Below are 19667 nucleotides of genomic sequence, written 5' to 3' on the forward strand. Positions count from 1 at the left end.
CTGGCTATTTGGAAGCGGAAGATGATCGGATAAACGATCGAAGAAAAACAATCATTCACACCACAGATGAGAACCTTATGTGTTCCAGGCGTGATTTAAACACCGGCAATACAGAAGTATAAAAATGGACAAAAACTCAAACTCTATGAAGTTCGTTTGCAAACGGGAATCCACAGGTGATAAAGAAATGAAGGGTCTGTCGTTGTGACCTATGAGGTGGTGATTGCTGGGGAGAACAGTAAGGCAGGGAGTGATAAGAAACCGTCGTAGAGGGTGACCTAGGAGTACCTGAATTGGGAAGAGAAAGTTACCCTTGTGGCTACCCATGCTGGTGGGACAGCAAATACACAGGTTCTGCAGCTTGTACCTGGTAGGTTCTAGAAAAAGCAAGGAGGCCAGTGGATGAGAGCAGAATAAACAAAGGGGCTAATAGTCAAGTACAAGGTCCAGAAAGTATAGGGTCTTTGGGGTCAGTAGAGGGATGTCTTGGACAAACGATAATTGAAGAGCATTACTTGGGTTACTGCGCTGAGCATCTACTCTAAAGAGCAAGGCTGAATACTGAGTTAGAACACTATTGGAAGAATGCAGGCCAAATATAATAGCAGACACAAATAGGATAACAGTGAAGGTTATGGGAAGTGCTTAGATTCAGGGTATATTGTGAAAGTAGAGGCAACAGTAGTTGTGATGGGACATGATCTGAGGCAAAGGAGAAAATAATAGTATCAATATTTTTAGTTTGTGTTAGAAGAGATGCAGAGTTACCTGTTTTGATAGAGGAAAAAATCCAAAGTTGGGGGGATTTGGTGGATTAACAGGCGTTAGTTTGGGGTGCATGAAGTTGAAGATGCCCATGAATTATCCATACAGAGACTGGCCGTGCCTGCTGCATACAAATCGGAAGTTCAGGGAAGAGAATTGTACGAGGGATATAAGTTTTGGAGTTGTCAATGGATATAAAAGTCACACCTAGGAGACTGGGTGCATTTACCAAGGAAATGGGTCAACTGAGAAAAATCCCTAGGAAATACAGAGGAATCTCCAAATGAGACTGAGAGTGAGCCACGCCTAAGAGAAAAGGAAAACCAGGAGGGTCCATGAAGTAAAGAAAGAGTATTAGGGATGCATGTGATGACTGCTGTCAAATGTAGTCATAAGGTCAGGAGTGTTAGATACGTGGTGAAGATTAGTAACTGACTTCTGGACTGAGAAAGATGGATGTTGCTGATGATTTTGACAAGGGTTGTTTCAGTAGAGCTGGTGGAAGGGTCAGAGCTATGACTGGAAGAGATTTAAAGTAGCGGCATGGGAGAGGTACTGGACAGCAAACGTAGACTGCTTTTGAGAAGATTGCTATAAAGGGGACAGAAGGGGAAGCAGAGAGCAGTAGCTAGAAGACTGTGGGGGACCCAAGAGAAGATTACTTATTGAACTCTTCTATTTTGAAAAGGTAGATGCACAGGGAATTGCAAACAAAATGTACAGGAAGTCTTGTACAAGTGGAGATGTATCCTTAACTCAGTTTCCCTCCAAAACAACTTACAGCACTATAGTACCATATTAAAACCAAGAAATGGACGGTCATATATCAGAGGTGAAGATTCCATCATGTGAAATCACACGGTACGTGTGTGTGTGTCTGTGTGTGTGTATTCTACATGGTTTTATCAGATGTGTACATTTCTATAACCATTAGAACAATCAAGATCCAGAAATGACCATAATAACGTGGTTCCCTCATGCTACACCACTTTGAAGCCACATGCCTTGCATTCCTGACCCCTTGGCAACCGCTAATCTGTTCTCCGCCTCTAGAATTGTGTTTTTTCAAGAATGTTACATAAATAGAATCATCGAGTATACAACCTTTGGGGATGGACTTTTTTCAAACGTTTATTTTGAGAGAGAAAGAGAGCACGAGCAAGGAAGCGTGGGGAGATCGTGACCTGAGCTGAAATTAAGAGTCGGACGCTTGGGGCACCTGGGTGGATTGGTCAGTTAAACGTCCAACTCTTGATTGCGGCCCGGGTCATGGTCTCACGGTTTGTGATTGGAGCCCCGCGACAGCCGCGCTGTCAGTACAGAGCCTGCTTGGGACTCTGTCTGTCTGTCTGTCTCTCTTTCTCTCTGCCCCTCCCTGCCAATCTCTCTCTCAAAAAATAAACTTAAAAATAAAAAAAATAAAAAATCAGACACTTAGAAAAAAAAAAGACACGTAACTGACTGCACCACTCAGGTGTCCTAGGGACTGACTTTTTATACTCAGCATAATTCTCTTGAGACTCATCCAAGCTGTTGTGCCTAACAAGAGTTAGTTACTTTTTATTGCTGCATGGCGTTCCATGGTCTTTTATACCCATTGAGGGACATTTAGGCTGTTTGCTGTTCTGAGCTGTTACAAACAAAGTAACTATGAACCATTGTATACAGGTTTTTAGGTGAACTAACTTTTCATTTCTCTGGGACAAATGCCCAAGAGTGCAAATGCTGGATTGTATGGTAAGTGCATGTCGAGTGTGTGTGGGTATATGTGTAGTTATGTGTGCGTTGTGGCACGTTTTTATTTAATTGCTAGGTAACATACAGTGTAATACTAGTTTCAGGAGTAGAATATAGTGATTTATCACTTACATAAACACCCAGTGCTCCTCACAAAGAATCTCCTCCTCAATACCGAACACGCACGTTGAGTTTTTGTGTTTTTTTTCTTTTGATTTTGAGAGAGGGGGAGAGAGAACACGAGCAGGGGAGGGGCAGAGAGAGAGAAGGAGAGAGAATCCCAAGCAGGTTCTGCACTGTCAGCACGGAGCCCAGATGCAGAGCTCGAACTGATAAACTGAGAGATCGTGACCTGACCCAAAACCAAGAGTCAGATACTTAACTGACTGAGCCACCCGGGTACCCCACCCACGTTGAGTTTTATAAGATCCTGGCAGACCGTTTTCCAGAGTGGTTCTGTAATTTCATGCTCCCACCAGTGATGTATGAATGACCCAGGTTCTCCACACCCTGGCCAGCATTTTGTGTTGTCAATCTTCTTAGCCATTCTGATGTGTGCATAGGGAGAGATGGCTTTTTCGGAAGGGTAATTGCAGAAACATTGGGAGCCTACCTGTACCTCCAGCCTCTTCTTAGAGAACTTGAATATTGAGTCCCAGCCGATACTGTAAAACTTTGAGCAGCTGCTGTGTCACGTATCCATATAGACGTAATGGCGGTTTAAAAGAAGGCTGTGCTTAGTGGAGGAGGTTTGGAGATCATCTTGCTCTGTGGCATGAAGGGCCGTGAGCTCGGTACAGAGCCCCTAAACCTGTCAGCAGTGGGAGCGATGATCAGTGAATGTTTCCTTCCATTCCACAGCATGAAAACTGAATGCAATGGAGTAGTGCGTACCTGGGCACTAAGATTGCCCAGATGAAATGGAAAATGTATAGTATTTAGTGGCAACGTAGGAGTTCTGAATTTGGGTTCATGGATATTTTAAATCTATAGATCTGTTGATCACAGAGATGAGAATGTGTAACTTGAAGGTACCTATCACTTGAGATAAGTTCATTAAACACTGGTGAGCCTAACACTAAACTACACGACCAAAAGAACGCTTGAAAGGCATAGTAGGGAAAAAATAGATTTAAATGCATAAGCTGTATTAATAAATAAATAAAACACTTAAATATACATTTGAAATATGAGGTTTGAAGATTTCCACATTCTAGGATATAGAATGTTTTCATTCTTAGACTGAAAACAGTTTTCTCTAAGCCAAATTGGTTCATGGTAAAAAAAAAAAAAAAAAAAAAAAATCCAAAAAGCAAAAAGCTGTAGATAGCCTTTCATAATGAAGAAGGAATTACCTTGTGATGGAGAAAGGGAAACCTGAAAAGTGCCACTTGCAGGGGACGGCAGCCCCTTGGGAACCCGAAGGAGTCTGTGCTGTGGTTGTTTTGCTGGGTGCGGGGCTCCCTCTTGATGCTGCTTGTAATAACTTGACTGAACAGATGTAGCCACTTAAGGTCATTGGAAACATGTCAGCTCAGGAAGGTTGATCAAGGAGGCATTGTGACTTGCTGCCCCATGCTCAGGGGGAAGCCTTTATTGAGCCAGTGGGTCTCCTGGGACCTAGAGACAGAAGACAAAACAAAGGAAAAGAAAACAGGAGACGAGCGGCCAAGTGTTCAGAAGGCAGAGAGCAAAGAGTTGAAACCCAGAAGGCTTTGGTGTGTGTGTGATTTGTATTTTAAATGTTCTGAACTCCTGATTTATGAAAGATCATTTAAAACATGATTATCTGAGAGCTAGAGTTGTTGCTCAAATGCTTGCTTTGCTGCATTTATTAATCTTGTACTTGATGTATAGCGTGTTGATGATACAGTTCCAAAAGACTTAACAGGGACGAGTAAAGGAGCATCTATAATTTCAGGTTGACAATGATCATAATCACAGAGGACATAAGGGTTTAATTGTGCCGAGGACTAAAAAAGTCACAAGCGACCCCTCTTGTCTATGAATGTACAACCATCTATACAAAAGTAATTGAGAGTCATATACAAAGGATTATTGATAAGGAAATGTGAAGTCAAACAAGAACATGGGCTTAGACATTTCCATAAAATACTGGTCATGAGTGTGTTTTAAGGGCAAAGGCAAGACTATGTAGAGAATTCTGGGTGGCGATTGTTGGGGAGAGGAAATACTGGTTTCTCTTCAAATGGAAACCTTAAGGAAAAGACATCATGTGTAGGTAAGTGGATGTGATTGTTGAACTGCTAGGAGACTTTTCAGGCAGCAGGGGCTACTTTATAAAACCAGAATCACAGAACCTTTATCTGTCTGTGGAATCTACCTTGCGTCTGTGTACATGTGTGTTTCTCACAGCCATTAGAGCAGTGACTTTGACTTAGCAGGTACTAAGTCAATGGCGTTAGCTTGATCAGTAGGACTTGAAAAGGCAGAAGGGATAGCTTTCCAAGCTATGGTGATGGAAAAAAGTATTGGTGAGAGGCTAACTTTGCACAAACATGATGGGTAAGGTGCTGAGGAAGTGGAGAGATTTGGGAGCATTTTACTCTGAAGGCCATGACATCTGGCATGCATAATAAAATGGGCCTGTCATATTGCAGAGTCTAGAAGCATAAGCTTCACCTTTTAGGTTGCATGAGAGAACAGCCAAAGTCAGGTAAGAAAGAAATCTGGCAAGAGACAAGGAGGTATGTGTCTTCATTCTGCTGACGTTGGCACCTGCCTCTGAGTGATTAAATACAGGGTTTGGCATTATTGAAAAAGTTGATCAAGCTTTTCTAAAATATTTTTCTTGACTGATCTTACCGTGTGGCACATCTCAGGACCTCATAGTTTTATTTCAGATTTTTTAATTACGTGCAGCGATTTGTGATGTAGGACTCTTCCATTAATACTTACCAATAGAAAAAAATCACATTTGAATATTTCAAATATGCTGAAACAAACTAAAGGATCATTAGTTGTAAATCTTAGCATAGTTCAAAGGAAATATATAACGTAAAATTTGAACCTAGGGTAATAGGTTGTAATTGTACATGAAATCTAGGTTCTTCGTAATGAAACTCATATTTTGATAAGTGATTAACTCTTCAAATTTGTCTTCATTTTAAAAGAATCAGAATAAACTGAAGTGAAAATGCATGATTTCAGTTACAGATTTTTTTCTTTCAGTTTGTTTCCACATGGTACAGATTTGAAAATAATTTATAGTGCTGTATGTATCTGTAGCTCTTAAAGTTAAATAGACTTCTGTTTCTAAGAGACAATTACCTAGATTTTGAGTGAGAATGACCTAAGATTTTAGCATGTGCAATAAAATTAAATTGATCTCAGAGCTACTAAGAACTTACAAATGTGACCGTGGTATAAATAACTATGGCTATTTTTGTAAATTCTTACAAACCAGAAAACTCCTCCCCCAAGTATGTCAAGCTTAATTTTCTGCTCTGTAGAGCACAGCTAGTAGGGTAGCGAAGCCCAGTGACATTTTCCATAGTGTGAGTTGCCAACCACTAGAAGCCTGTGGCAGCGTTTAAATCTACAGCAAACAAACTAACCACTAGTTGAAGAACAGATTATGTAATTCTTCTTCAATATTTCTTTGCGTGGCGTTAACATCACTGTCAGAATCCTAAAGGCAGGACTTGGGAGTGTCTGTTAGGGCAGGATTTTAGTGGAGGCAGGAGCCAGTGTAACCTGTGCTGTGGTGCAGGTTACTTTGGTTAACTTGTCCATCTCGTGTTAAACTCCTAAAGAAATGGATCCTATTTGAGTGGGCTCACTTAAGTGTGTGTTAAGGCTGTGAGTTCAGTGGTCATTACTTCTACAGCATAGCCTGTGTTCATGTCTAAGTCTCCTGGAGAGCATTGATTAATAAGATAATAAGCCTCTATTTGGGTTCTAATAAGGCTTCAGTAATTAGATGAAACCCACAAATTGAAACATTAGTGATCGCAGTGGGAAGAGTTAAATTCAGAGGTACTAAAAATACTGTATGAACAGAGGAAAACGTCAAAAGAGGACCTCTCCAGTATAATGGACAAAAATACTTGTTTGTCATGAAACTCTATTAAGGTTCTAGAGGAAATATGATTATAAATGGTCCTATTGTAGTTCCTCATTTTTTTCCCTGGGTCTGTAAATGACATTGTATGTATGCACAGTAATATCTCATTTACTTGGAAATGGTGTTGAACAGAAAGGTGATGAACAAGGACATTTTCTAGATAATTGGAACATCTCCCAGTTGCCAGATTTAATTTATTGTGCTTTTTAAAATTGAATGTAGATGTATTTCCCAGCCTTACCTTAACAGAAGATGTTGATCATAATTGAACTTCTTTTTGCCATAAGGGTGTTTCCTTATAGAATTTAGAAAAGCCATATATTGTGAACTGGCCATATTCACGACACTTAGTATAGACCCTGTGGGTAGTATAGAGGCTGATAGAGATAGTGAACATCTCACATTCTATTGGTCTAAATGAGTACTTGTATGACCAGTACTCCTATCTCATGTGATTATGATTTAGTTACAATTCTGCCTTACATGACAGAATATCATATCCTTAAGGGACTGTACATTCATTTTTTTTTTTAATGGGACTTTCAGAGAAAATCATGGATGACTGCAGTTGAGATTTCAAACTCACTATTGTTAGTTGATGGATTGGAGTTGATAGATACGGAAAACTGGAAATCCTATCATTGTTGGAGGAAAATGTGATTGTAGTTTAATGTTGAGGGGAATTGAAATACCCTGTTTTGTGTTAGCACCTTAATATAGCTTGACGTCTATTGTTTAAAACAACATAATTCCTCATTAAAATGTTTGTAAAACCGTCAGTTCGGTACACATAAATTAAAAAAATTTTTCTAAGAGCTCAGAGTGGTAACTGGGCAATATTCACCAATAACCGATAGCTCCTTGCATTTTTTGAGAAGAAATAAACACTGTGACAGATGGAACAATCAGCATTTATAGTAAAAGCCAGGATCTTACCTTTTCTTGCTCTACAAAGCAGTAAACAGATAACTAAAGAATCCATTCTCACCAAAGGGATTGAAAGATAAAAAAAAAAAAAGATTTTCCTTTCTTTTATTTTAGGGAAGAATATATTCTCAGAAATTAACACTTGGGTTAAGTGCATCCTTCGGAAAGCTCTGAGATGATGGCGTGTTTCAACAATGAAAAAAACAAAAGGATACATCCAGGAAAAAAATTTGACTGAATCATAACCTACACAAAGTAAATCACATAAATCTTAAGTGTGCACTCTGAACATGAGATGTGCTGGGTTATACTTGCGTGAGCCCACTAGCATAAATGCACAGAAGATTAGCACCAGTCCAAAGTACTCCCTTGTCATACTTGCTAATTAATACCTCCAGACGTATTAATCGCTATGATGCATTTTTCCCCTATAAATTCATGGTAATAATCTTTTTTCAGTTTCATATAAATGCAATACCCTGTGCTTGATTGTTGTTTCCATTTCTCCATGTTATCTCTGTAGGATTGATGGGGTTGCAGGCAACACTATTTTAATATCCTTGGTGGCTGGAGAGCTGTTGAACAAATACAGCATAATTTATTAATGAGTTCTATTATCGATGAGCATTTTCCTTGTTGGCGGTTTGTGGTTTTCATGAGTAAAAAAGCTATGAAGATTCTGGTTCACATCTTTTGGTGTGCGAACATGGTCATTCCCTAGGATACACCTAGGGGCCATTGCTGATCAAAGGCTCTGCATTCATTTGTTCAACTTCAGCTATACAATGTTTTAAAGTAATTGCACCAATTTACACGGGACCAGTCACGTGTAAATTTCACTTCTATCTGCTAACACCAGGTTTTTGTAATTGGAGCCATTTTTCTAGAAGCAATCTCACTTTACCTTTCATATTGGTGTACAATCCATCTGGCATTATTTTTATGTTTTGGGCAAAGTGTGAGGGAAGTGGTCAAGCCTCATTTCTTGTTGCACATGCATTTGCAACTTATCAAGCACCATTTACTGAAAAGAGGGAATTCATTGTTTTCCCCATTCATTGCAATGGCATCTTGGTCATCAGTTAGGTAGCTATATATGTGTGGCTGCGTTTCTTGACTCTGTCCTATATTGTAAGTTATTGGCATAAAGTTTTTTTTTCTGACATTTACTGCAGAGATATCCTTATTTTCTTTTAAAAATCTTTTTTAATGTTTATTTTTGAGAGAGAGAGACAGAGCCTGAGTGGGGGAGGAGCAGAGATAGAAGGAGATGCAGAATCTGAAGCAGGATCCCAGGCTCTGAGCTGTCAGCACAGAGCTCTACATGGGACTCGAACCCAAAAACCGTGAGATCATGACCTGAGTCAGTCAGACGTTTAACTGACTGAGCCCCAAGATGTCCTTATTTTCATGTGATACTGCTAAATTTCACTTTTGTCTTCTTAACGTCTGAAGAGTTTCTAGAAACAGCTTTTGGGTTTTTCCATTATATACCTGGTTTCAACTCAATTGATTTCTGTATTTGTTCCTTTCATCTATTTTTGAGTTGTGCTAGTCTTCTCCACAAGTGTTGTAAAATGTTTTTAAACTTTTATTTTGAAGCAAGTTGAATTTCAAAACATTTGGCAAAGTATTACTAAGAGTTCCAAAAACCCATCACCCAGCTTGACTAAATAGCAACATCTTATGTAATAACTGGTGTAATTATGAAATGATGAAATTAATATTGATACAATTCATAAGCCTTCTTTAAATTTTGCTGATCGTGCCACAAATGTCCTTTTTGTACTTCAGGATCCATTCCAAGATCATGCATTGCATTTAGCTGTCAAATCTCTTTATCCTCCCTTGATGTGGGGAACTTAAACTTCATGTATCTTCATGACCTTGATGTTTTTGAAGAGTGCTGGCTGCTCAATTTGGGGAATTGCCCTCAATTTGTGTATGTCTGACATTTCCTCGTGATTAAGTTCAGGTTCTTCATTTTGGCAAGAACACCTCAGAAGTGATAAAGCGATCTCAGTGCTTCATGTCAGGAGTTAGGTAATGTTGACATGTTTCATTCCTGGTGATAGTGAATTTGATTGCTTGATTGAGGTGGAATCTGTCAATTTTCCCCACTACAAATGATATATTTGTGTGTGTGTGTAATATATATATATAATATATAATATATAATATATAATATATAATATATAATATATTATATATAATATATATATAAATTTGTACTTAATAAGTATCTTATGGGGAAACAGTTTTAGACTATTCAAATATCCTGTGCTCCCATATACTCCTCCCTGGTAACATCAGCCTCTATAAGTGGTGCTTGCTTCTGCAGTAATTATTACTCTGATGTTTGTGAGACACCGAATCTTTTTTTAAATGTCTATTTATTTTGAGAGAGCGAGAGAGAGAGAGAGAGAGAGAGAGAACAGACAAGCAGGGTAAGAGGGAGAGAGAATCCCAAGCAAGCTTTGTGCTGTCAGCAAGGAGCCCAATGTGAGACTCGATCCCATGAATGGTGAGATCATGACCTGAGTGGAGATCAAGAGTCAGATGCCTAACTGAATGAGCCATCCAGGTGCCCCCCCAAAATAATACTATATTTGCATCATTCCTTGTATATTGCTTTGAATTCTACTTGAAGAATAAGCTATCTCCTCTTTATTCATGCAATTGCTTATTTGTAGTATAGACTCAAGGATATTTATTTATTCCAAGAGACACAATTCATTGTTATTCACTTTATTCTAGTTTTGGCCACTGGGAGCTCTTTCAGAAAACTGGCTCCTCTGTTCCTTGGGCTTGCCACCAAATTTGGACCATTGGCTTCCCTACTGTCATGACAAGATCTTGCTGGCTTTTCTTGCCCCATTCCCTTCATCTCCTCTCTGCCTCGTTCCTGAAATCGACAGTTTCTCCAAGGATTGTCGGTTCATTTTATTGAAGAAGGGTACTTGGAAACCAAGATCAGTGAGCACACCTAGGACCTAGATCTTTGCCGTTGTTTCTAGGTCCTCTCTCACCTGATGGAGATAGGACTTAGGCGTGTGTATATACAAACAAGCATGTACACACATCTATCTTAGATCTAGTAGTGTGTATATGCACATACGTCATTGTGATTTCATTGATATATCTGACTCTAGTCCAACATAACAGGGTTCATTCTGGCAAACTTCCCTCCTTCGCTAGTGATTTTTAACGAGAAACCTCATTCTCATTATCATCAATAGGTTTAATTATTTTAAATACACATAAAGTACTTTACTTTTTTTTAAATTTTTTTTTCAATATTTATTTGTTTTTGAGACAGAGAGAGACCGAGCATGAACGGGGGAGGGTCAGAGAGAGGGAGACACAGAATCTGAAACAGGCTCCAGGCTCTGAGCCGTCAGCACAGAGCCTGACGCGGGGCTCGAACTCACGGACCGAGAGATCGTGACCTGAGCTGAAGTCGGCCACTTAACCGACTGAGCCACCCAGGCGCCCCACATAAAGTACTTTAAAACACAATTAGCACTGTGAAAAATAAATCTTAAGCTACAGTACAATATGTGTGTAGCCTTAAAGTAAGCAAGCAAAACACTATTTCAAAAGTCACTTAGATGAGTTCTCTTCATTCCTCTCCCTTTCAGTGTGGCTATATTAATTTATAATGTGGTAACCATGAAGAATATTTCCGAGTACTAATGTCATAATTCTGTCATTTGTAACACTAAGTTATTTGATGTACTATTCCTGATTCTATAGCATTTTCCAAGTGTCAAATCATTCATAAGTAGAAGGTTTCACCCTTCCTTCTCAGTTCTTCTACCTTTAATTGATTGATTTTTTTGTCTCATTCCTTTTGCTAATACTTTCAGGACAATAGTGAATAATAATGGAGAGAATGTGCATCTTCCCCCTATTTCGCATCTGAATAGAAATGCTTCTAAAGTCTTCCCATTGAGTAAGATACTGGTTTTAGAACTGAGGAGTATAAATGTTTTTCATCTCCGTGCCCTCTATTTTCTTGAGTAGTTATAATGAGGGAATGTTGAAATTTCATTAAAGCATGTATGGACATAACTATGGCATAGGATGTTAGTAGATTTCCTAATATGAACCAACCTTGCATTTCTGGAATAAAACACATTTGGTTGTATGCATTAGTCTCTTAATGTGCTGTTATTTTCTGTTGGGTAAAATTGTATTTAGTACCTTTGTGTTGATATTCATAGACAATATTAGTCTACGAATTTCATAAAATGTCTTTTTTTGAACACAGTTCTTAGTTGAGGTACCAACATTTTACTGACTTAAACAGAAGTGTTCTTTCACTTCCAATTTATAGTGTGTTGGAACAATTGGAACAATTGATAGAGCGTTGGGACTATTTGGTCTTTGAATATTTTTTGGATTTCACCTGTGACACTGTCCAGCTTGGTTGTTTTTATGAGACTGATCATTAACAACTTTCTCTGTTTCTTCTATGGAAAATGATCTCTTGAAACTTTGCCTCTCTGGGGTCAATTTTGGTAGTATGTGTTTCCCTGGAAAGTTGTGCACTTCATCTAGATTTTAAAACTGAAAGCAAAGATGTCTTTTATGAGCTTAGATGTTTGTAGAATAGACCCTTATGATTTTCTTTTATTTTACCTTTTTTAAAAGTTATTTCCTCGTCACTTCTTAACTTGCATAGTTTTTTGCCTTTCCTCTTTGTTTTTCTGGTCAAAATAGCCATGTATATTTTGTTACAGTTAAAAAAAAAAAGTCTTAATTCCTTCATTAGGCTACTGTTTTCTGATTCTCTGATCAGTTTCGGCTTCTGCTCTTGTTTTTCCCATATCTATTGTCCATTGACTTTTGAGATAGAAATTTAATTTGTTAAAATTTTTTCATTGCTCCCAATGAAAATACTTCACTATAAGAAGAAAAAATGTGATAACATTATATCATGAAAGACTTCTTTTTTGGAAAATAACCAACTGATTATAAATTTTTTGTGGAAAAGAGATAACAATAACCAATGTGATCTGAAAACAAAATCAGAAGATGCAAATAACCAGATATCAAGACTATAATGTTCGAGTTACTACAACAGGGTGGTATGGTCACAAAGGTGGACAAATGGATCATTGTTTGGATCTAGAAAAAGGTGACACAAACTTGGACTCAATATTTATGACAAAAATTAAATTGCAATTTATTAGGGAAAAGATGGGTCAGTGGTGTATACATATGGGGAAAAAAATGATTCTTCACCTCCTACCTTAAATCATACACAAAGGCCAATTTCAGATGGAGTGTAAATCTATATGTAAAAGATAAAAAATAAAACACTATAAGAAAACAGAATATTTCCATGACCTTGGACTGGGCGAATCTTCCCAAAATAAGAGCTAAGAAACACATGAACCTTTAAAAGACAAATTATCAATGGAAAACTAAAAGATTGTTACTAAACCAAAATTTATTGAGAATGAAATACACCACAGCCTAAGAAAATACTGACAGTAAATATTATGAATGATGCTAATTAGAGTAAAACCTTGGTTTGTGAGCATAATTCACTCCAGAAACAGGTTTGTAATCCAAAGCACTCATATATCAAATCAAATTTCAAGAACCATTGGCTCAGTTGTGATCATGTGACATTTAGCATCATGTACTACTCGTATTGCAAGACCTCATTATCAACCTAAAATTTATAAGAAATGTTTCCTCGTCTCATGGAACACTTTCAGGAGAAGTTACAATCCAAGGTTATACCATATATATACACATACATACACATATATGTGCATACATATATATACACACACATATACATATGTGTATGTATGTATATGTACACACACACACACACACACACAGTAGATTCTTAACCAGAATATATAAAGAAAGCTCACAACTAAAATAACAAAGTGGACAACGTATTGAATTGAAACTTTGAACTGAAACTTCACAGTAGGTAATATCCACATAGTCCAATATTTTTAAAACCTTCACTTTTCATGGGGGAAAGGCAATTTGAAACCACAATGTAATGCCACGATATGCCCACTAAGGTAACTAAATGAAAAAGACTGAAAATCCCAAATATTAATGATGACATAAAACAAACGGTAGTTTTACCTACTGCTAGAATAATAAATGTCCCGCTCGTGCATATGTATGCGCGCACACACACACATACACATAGACACATGCATATAGGACTGGCTGAAAAATAGTTGCATTAGTCTCCTCTCCAGCTTACGTTGCTGGAAATTTGATAGGTTTTGGAAAACGACTTACAGGAGACATTGCTTTGCCTTCTCATTCTCTCTAAAGCCAAAGGTTGGCAGAGGTGATGAGCTAACACCAGAAGATGGGAATATTGGATGAGTTCTTCATGGAACAATCAAAATGTATTCCCTAAGCCAACAATGAAGGATGCCGATGATGGTGGTAGGTGATAAAAATGGGCAAAACAGTATAGAGCTGGAAGGCGTGAACTTCAGACTGGAGTTGTTGAAAGGCACCAAGCAGTGTTACAGATGTGGGATGTTTCTGACTCAGGAGAAGCTGCAGCCAAAGAAGAGTCCTCCTGGGAGAACATGGCAAGGGATTCCAAGTCATTCATCCCAGCAGTTGTCATGTGAATGGAGGAGATTGGGGAAGAAAGCAGGGATGAAAGAGAGGGGTGGGGAGCAGGTAGGGTGGGAAGTCAGGCCCCTCTGGGTTGATTGGGTTTTTCCAGATGCACATGCCTCGGAGCTACAAAGTCTCTCCCGCAGGTGTGAAATAGCGTCAGCAGACAACATAGTGACAATCTTGGAGGAGGCCATCAGGTGCGCCCAAGGAACTGAAATATACCAGTAGACAGTTGTAACTCTAGGCGACGGTCGTGCAATCATAATTGAAAGGAGGAAAACCAAACGGGATAACAGATACGGGCAAACATTTTCATCTTTACCATCACAAAAAAGCAAGTTAAAATCAAAGCCAACCAGGAAGTTCATTTTCTTTGCCTGCCAAATACCAAAAAAGTAAAAGTTACATCCAGTGACAGCAATGAAATCAAACTGCTTGTCGTTCTGTGTCATGACTAGCACAAATACCATGTTCTAAGAAGACGGCCTGTGAATATACATTGAAATCTTGCACATGCTGGTCGATCTAGTGATTCTACCTCTGAAGCGAAGCCAGTGGTTACGAACGTTGATTTAGAATTCGGATGCTGGAGTTACACTATATGGATTAAGGCTGTGGTTCTGTCATTCCTATTGATGTAAAATCAAGCAAGTTACTGAGGCTCCTTGTGCCTCAGTATGCCCATCTGTAAGATGAGATTAATTACAGTACCTACCTTGTCAGGGTATTAGGAGGATTTTTATACGTAAAGCAATTAAAACAATATGCCTGGCAAATGCTAAGCCCCACGTAAGACCTTGTTACTATTTTAGGTCTGCAACTTCTCATCAAAAATTCTAAAGTTTTCAGAAATCAGACTTTGTTAGATGTTAGAAAAGTAATATGAAATATATAGAGGCAATATGATATAATGCCCCCCCCCCAGCGTGTTCTGGGGAAGGGCCCATAGTTAAACCCATTAATACTTTCTTTGTAAATTATAAGAATATTCATATTGAGCATTGTAAATAGTGGCTTCATGTCAGTTCAGGTCAGATGTGATTTTCCTACCCAATAAGAATTAAGAAAATCCTTAAGAGAATTGTCGGAGTCTGGTATTGTCATAAGGGATTACGCATCTGTGTTCCATAATATCAAAAAAGTGAAACTTTATGTAAAGTGTATAATACATTATTTAATAAAATATTGATGAACTATTAAAACCTTGAACTGCTTGTTCATATTAAGTAAGTAAACAATACAGTATTGTTATATGTGTAGGAAAAAAGCTCACCTTAGAAAAATAGTCTGGAAAATAATATACCATGTTGTTAGCAATGGCTATAATGAGGTGGTGGAAATAGGTTAAATGTTTTTATTTTCTATTGTATTCAGATTTCTAATAAAGATACTACTATTATAATGAAAAAAATTATCAAATTGACTTAGTATATAGCCTTAATTGTTCTGTAAATTTGAGTAATTTGAAAAAGCTGTCTTTTGTCCATTATCTTTCCGTGGTAGTAAAGATACCGTGGTAGTAAAGTATAAATCACTCCTTCATGATAATTAAGTAGAAAAATTTCTTTGAATGTTCTAATGTGTTTCACATGCTTTGTTTCATTGGCTAATTTCAGTTGCACTCTATCTCGTAAAACTTAGTATAAACTTAAGGCAAGTTGATGAAAATTAGTATTTTTCATGAAACCAATAGTAACAGCTAAATTTGATATATTTGCTCTTTGCTATGGATAGCATCAAAATATTCCAAATCACTCTTCCAACATGGGAGTTCAGAAGCAGCAAAGGCTTTGGAAAATCAGACAGACATGGCTTCAGTCCCAGTTGTACTGCTGTCTTGTTGTGTAATTTGGATCAATTACCAGTTGCCTGAATCTTGGGTTCCTTATTTGCAAAAGAGAAGTAATAAGTCAGCTGAAGATGAAATAAAAATTTCTAAAAAGTACCACCCACTGCTTTATATTACAGGCTCAATAAACGAGTGTTCTCTTTTTCTTTCGCTGAGAAAAGGAGAAAAATGAGGGAAGGGAAATAACTACTCGTTACTAAGCCACTGTTGAAAGCACCTTTATTAATTTGTTCCTTTCGTAGTCATCTGCAGAAGGTGTCCACAGCTTGTCCAAGAGGGAGGTGGGTGGCTGAAATGTGACATGAAGTTGGACCCGGAGCCGACATTCTTGCTGAGTAGGTTAGCCTGCCAATGAATTACGCTGAAAAGATAGGATGAGGCTAGTATTCATGTGGTTTGACAAGTGTATGTAATTTTGAAAAAGTAACTACACAGCTTTAACAGATATGTGTTCGTTTTCTGTCGCCACCTGTGTTTCAGGACTTTGTGAATGGTGCTTTGGAGCACCTTCAGTGGTCACTGCTCATCCCTCTTCCCGGTACACTTTCTGGAAGGGACCAGCACACATCCAGTTAACTCACGTCAATGGGGTTGTGGAACAGATCACGCTCATCTCACTGAGATCAGGTAAGAGTTTCAAAGTATGTTTGCTCTTGGCAGGTAGTATCTGACCTCATGAGCTGCTCTGAAATCTTTCTGCCTTGTTAGAAATGGGAGAGTTACGTTAAATAACCAGACACATGTTGGATGGGAAAAAATAGGCTACCGCAAAAAAACAGGGGTATATGAATTGAAATGTTGATTACTAGCTAAGCATATGCTGATGTACTTCAAGTTATTTTTATTACTTACGTAAAGTATAGGGACTTAGCATTTAGTACAAGGGGAGTTTCAACGCAAGCATTCTTGTAAAATATAACAGCAATACAGTTTTATGAAACCTGTAATTGCTATAATCTACATTATTTTTACTGCTGTAAAATGACTGTAAATTGGAGAGGCTATCTCCTTGAAATGGGTTATGATGAAAATGTACCTATTATGATTATCTTTATGCAAATCCTTCCCTAACTGTGAGCTTCCTTTACCTGTACTTCAAATCCATGTGAGTTCACTTCCGTATATCTTTTGCTCAACATCAAAATCTTCTGTTTCAATATACTAAATTGCCAGTCACTCCAGTTGGGCTTAATCAGCAAAACAGACCTGGAATTGAAAAAAAGACAGTAAAGTTGAATCAGACTGGAGTAGTTACTGCAGGCAGTCCTGGAGGGTGATGAATTAAATGACCAAAGGTGACAGGCCATCTCTTAGAAGGACACTCTAGTGGGTACCATGAGGACACAAGCTATGTGATGAAAATGGTGCTTTGGCCATAACATGAATTTGTCTTGGGTGGGTAGATGTTGAGGATTACAAGTTGTCCAAAGGTTTTTGCTTCTCAAGCATACAGGTTATTCTGCATCTCAAATACCTGAGATTCCAGGTAAGTCAGTACTCCTAGTTGTAAAAGGAAAGACACTGAATATTCAGGTAGAAGATTCGGGACCAGACCTCTTGGAATGCATATTCACCTGCAATGTGTAACAACTTTTCAAGTGTCTTATATACAATGTGGGGAAGGGATGTCCCGAAAGTTTCCTAGTGAACAAAACCTGATAAATGGAAACTGGCAAGATTGAAGGTATGTAAAGGCCCTTGATCATAGCACGGTGGCTGAGAACATGGGCTTTGAAACCAAATGAGCATCTGTGGTTCGAACTCTCACCATGCCACCTTTTGGCCATGACTTCTTCTGGACTAGTTGTGAAAATTATAAGTGCTAATTTACGAAGAGCGCTTAGTACTGGACGTACACGTTGAGCGTTCAATAAATGACTATACTACATGGTTGTGTGAACATTTGTCAGGGCTTTTGTAGGTTTACTCATCCCTGATCTTAATACTGTTTTCTTGGAGGGCTTAAATTTCTCATTTGTAAATTCTCCTACCACAAATATTCCTTCATCTTACCTAGTCAACCATAGGAGGACATTATTATATTTTTCAAGAGTAGAAGTTTTTAAAAATCTGGCATGTATTAAATTTCTGAAGGTCACTGATAATTTAAGCTTGAGGATTTCAAATCTGCCGCTTTGTAGTGGGTCTTGATGTTGGGTCAATTACCTTACTTGTGAATAGTTTCATGTTTGAAATGAGAACGACAGAATATCTACCCATAATATGTTCTGTGAATATTAAATGAGACCTAGTGTATGACACAGAAACATGCCACGCATGTGAGCTATTACTGATACTGCGATTGGCTGCTGTTGTTGTAATTATTCTTCCTAAATACATTCTTACCCACCTCTGGTATGATCACCGATGTTGTCTTTAGCTGACGGAACTTGAAGCAGAATTTTCTACAGAATTGTTAACAAAACAGGAATATATGCAAGATCTCAGGTCATGCTTTAAATCTTGAACGTGATTCCTTATGTTCATCACTTTATGCCCATAAAATAGAGTAACTCCAGTTTGAATGCAAATCTCATTTTGCGATGTGACCAAATTACCTCCAAGGACAACTGCTTTTAAAACTCCCAAATTTGATTCTTTCCAGGGGAAACTGTACGACTTCTCTTTTAAATTGCTTCACATTTTAATGATTCTTAATAGCAGATTTGGGCCATTTCATCCATAACATGTTACTCTTGCACCTGATGACCTAAGCTATTGAATCTGTGAAATGATAAACTACTAAGTAACCAGGACACCTTCACTTTGACCTTCACTTCGCACTACCTACTCCAGCTGAAGTTCTGACTTTATATGCAGTACGTATTGCTGTGTCATTTCCCGATAAAATGACGATCAAGGAATTCAGCGACTTGCTCAAGGTCACACCCCCAAGAAATGCGCAGAGGCATAGAGTGTGGGTAGAGTGGCCATAGAGACTAATCTATATCAGTTAATTTCACAACTACCTTTTATTTTGTCATGTTTTCCACTTTACTCTCCTGTCAAAGGCTCTTCGAGAAAAAAAAAAAGTTGCCTTCAGAGTTAGGACCCAAAATCTGTTTTCGGTCTGACGGAACTAGGCAGTGTTAAGAACATCAGTACCGCTTTGGAAAAGTTTCTAGGTGGTCTGTCCTATTTCTCCCACAGTATCTGCTTTGATTCTTGGGTAGGAGTAGAAATAGGGGTAGACTTGAAGGATGGTGAAAGTCTAAGGGAAAACTTCAGGTGTCGCATTACATACGTCTAGGATATTCCAGGACAGTTCCTAAGAAGAAAAGTTCTATTCTCCAGTGTTTTGAAGGAAACTAACCATTTGGTTGATACTGGTGGTTAATAGAGACTTCAAGCCAACTTTAATTGCTATGACCTTTTATTAAGTCAATACCTAATCATATTTGGTATTGCTTACGGCAGAATCCAAGGATAACACAACTGTCTTGTTGAATTTCAGTTGTTGGGGCAATCGCAGGGACAAAAAGCTTTTAGTACTTAAATCTTTTTGTTTTTTCAAAACGTATGTCATTTGTACTTAGCGTATATTCTTATTCAATCTTATTTCTACTTTATAAGAAAACGGATACTTGTCCTCCTTATTCACATTTTCCTTATGTTATTAGTAAGTATCCCCTCATCCTGAAAGTATGTGGATAACAGTAATTCATAATTCTTGCTATG

General features: G+C 38.1%; 1 protein-coding gene across 8 annotated transcripts in view; it reads left to right on the forward strand.

Annotated features, from left to right (window-relative positions):
* Positions 1 to 19667, forward strand: part of DLGAP1 (DLG associated protein 1) — a 902804-nt gene that overhangs the window by 107364 nt on the left and 775773 nt on the right. For all 8 annotated transcript variants that reach the window (XM_045459777.1, XM_045459780.1, XM_045459781.1 and 5 more), the window contains exon 2: positions 16470 to 16616. The gene's annotated coding sequence lies outside the window, so the exon portion shown is untranslated. The remainder of the gene's footprint in view (positions 1 to 16469; positions 16617 to 19667) is intronic.

Source organism: Leopardus geoffroyi, chromosome D3 (genome assembly GCF_018350155.1).
Source record: "Leopardus geoffroyi isolate Oge1 chromosome D3, O.geoffroyi_Oge1_pat1.0, whole genome shotgun sequence".
NCBI classification, from domain to species: Eukaryota; Metazoa; Chordata; class Mammalia; order Carnivora; family Felidae; genus Leopardus; species Leopardus geoffroyi.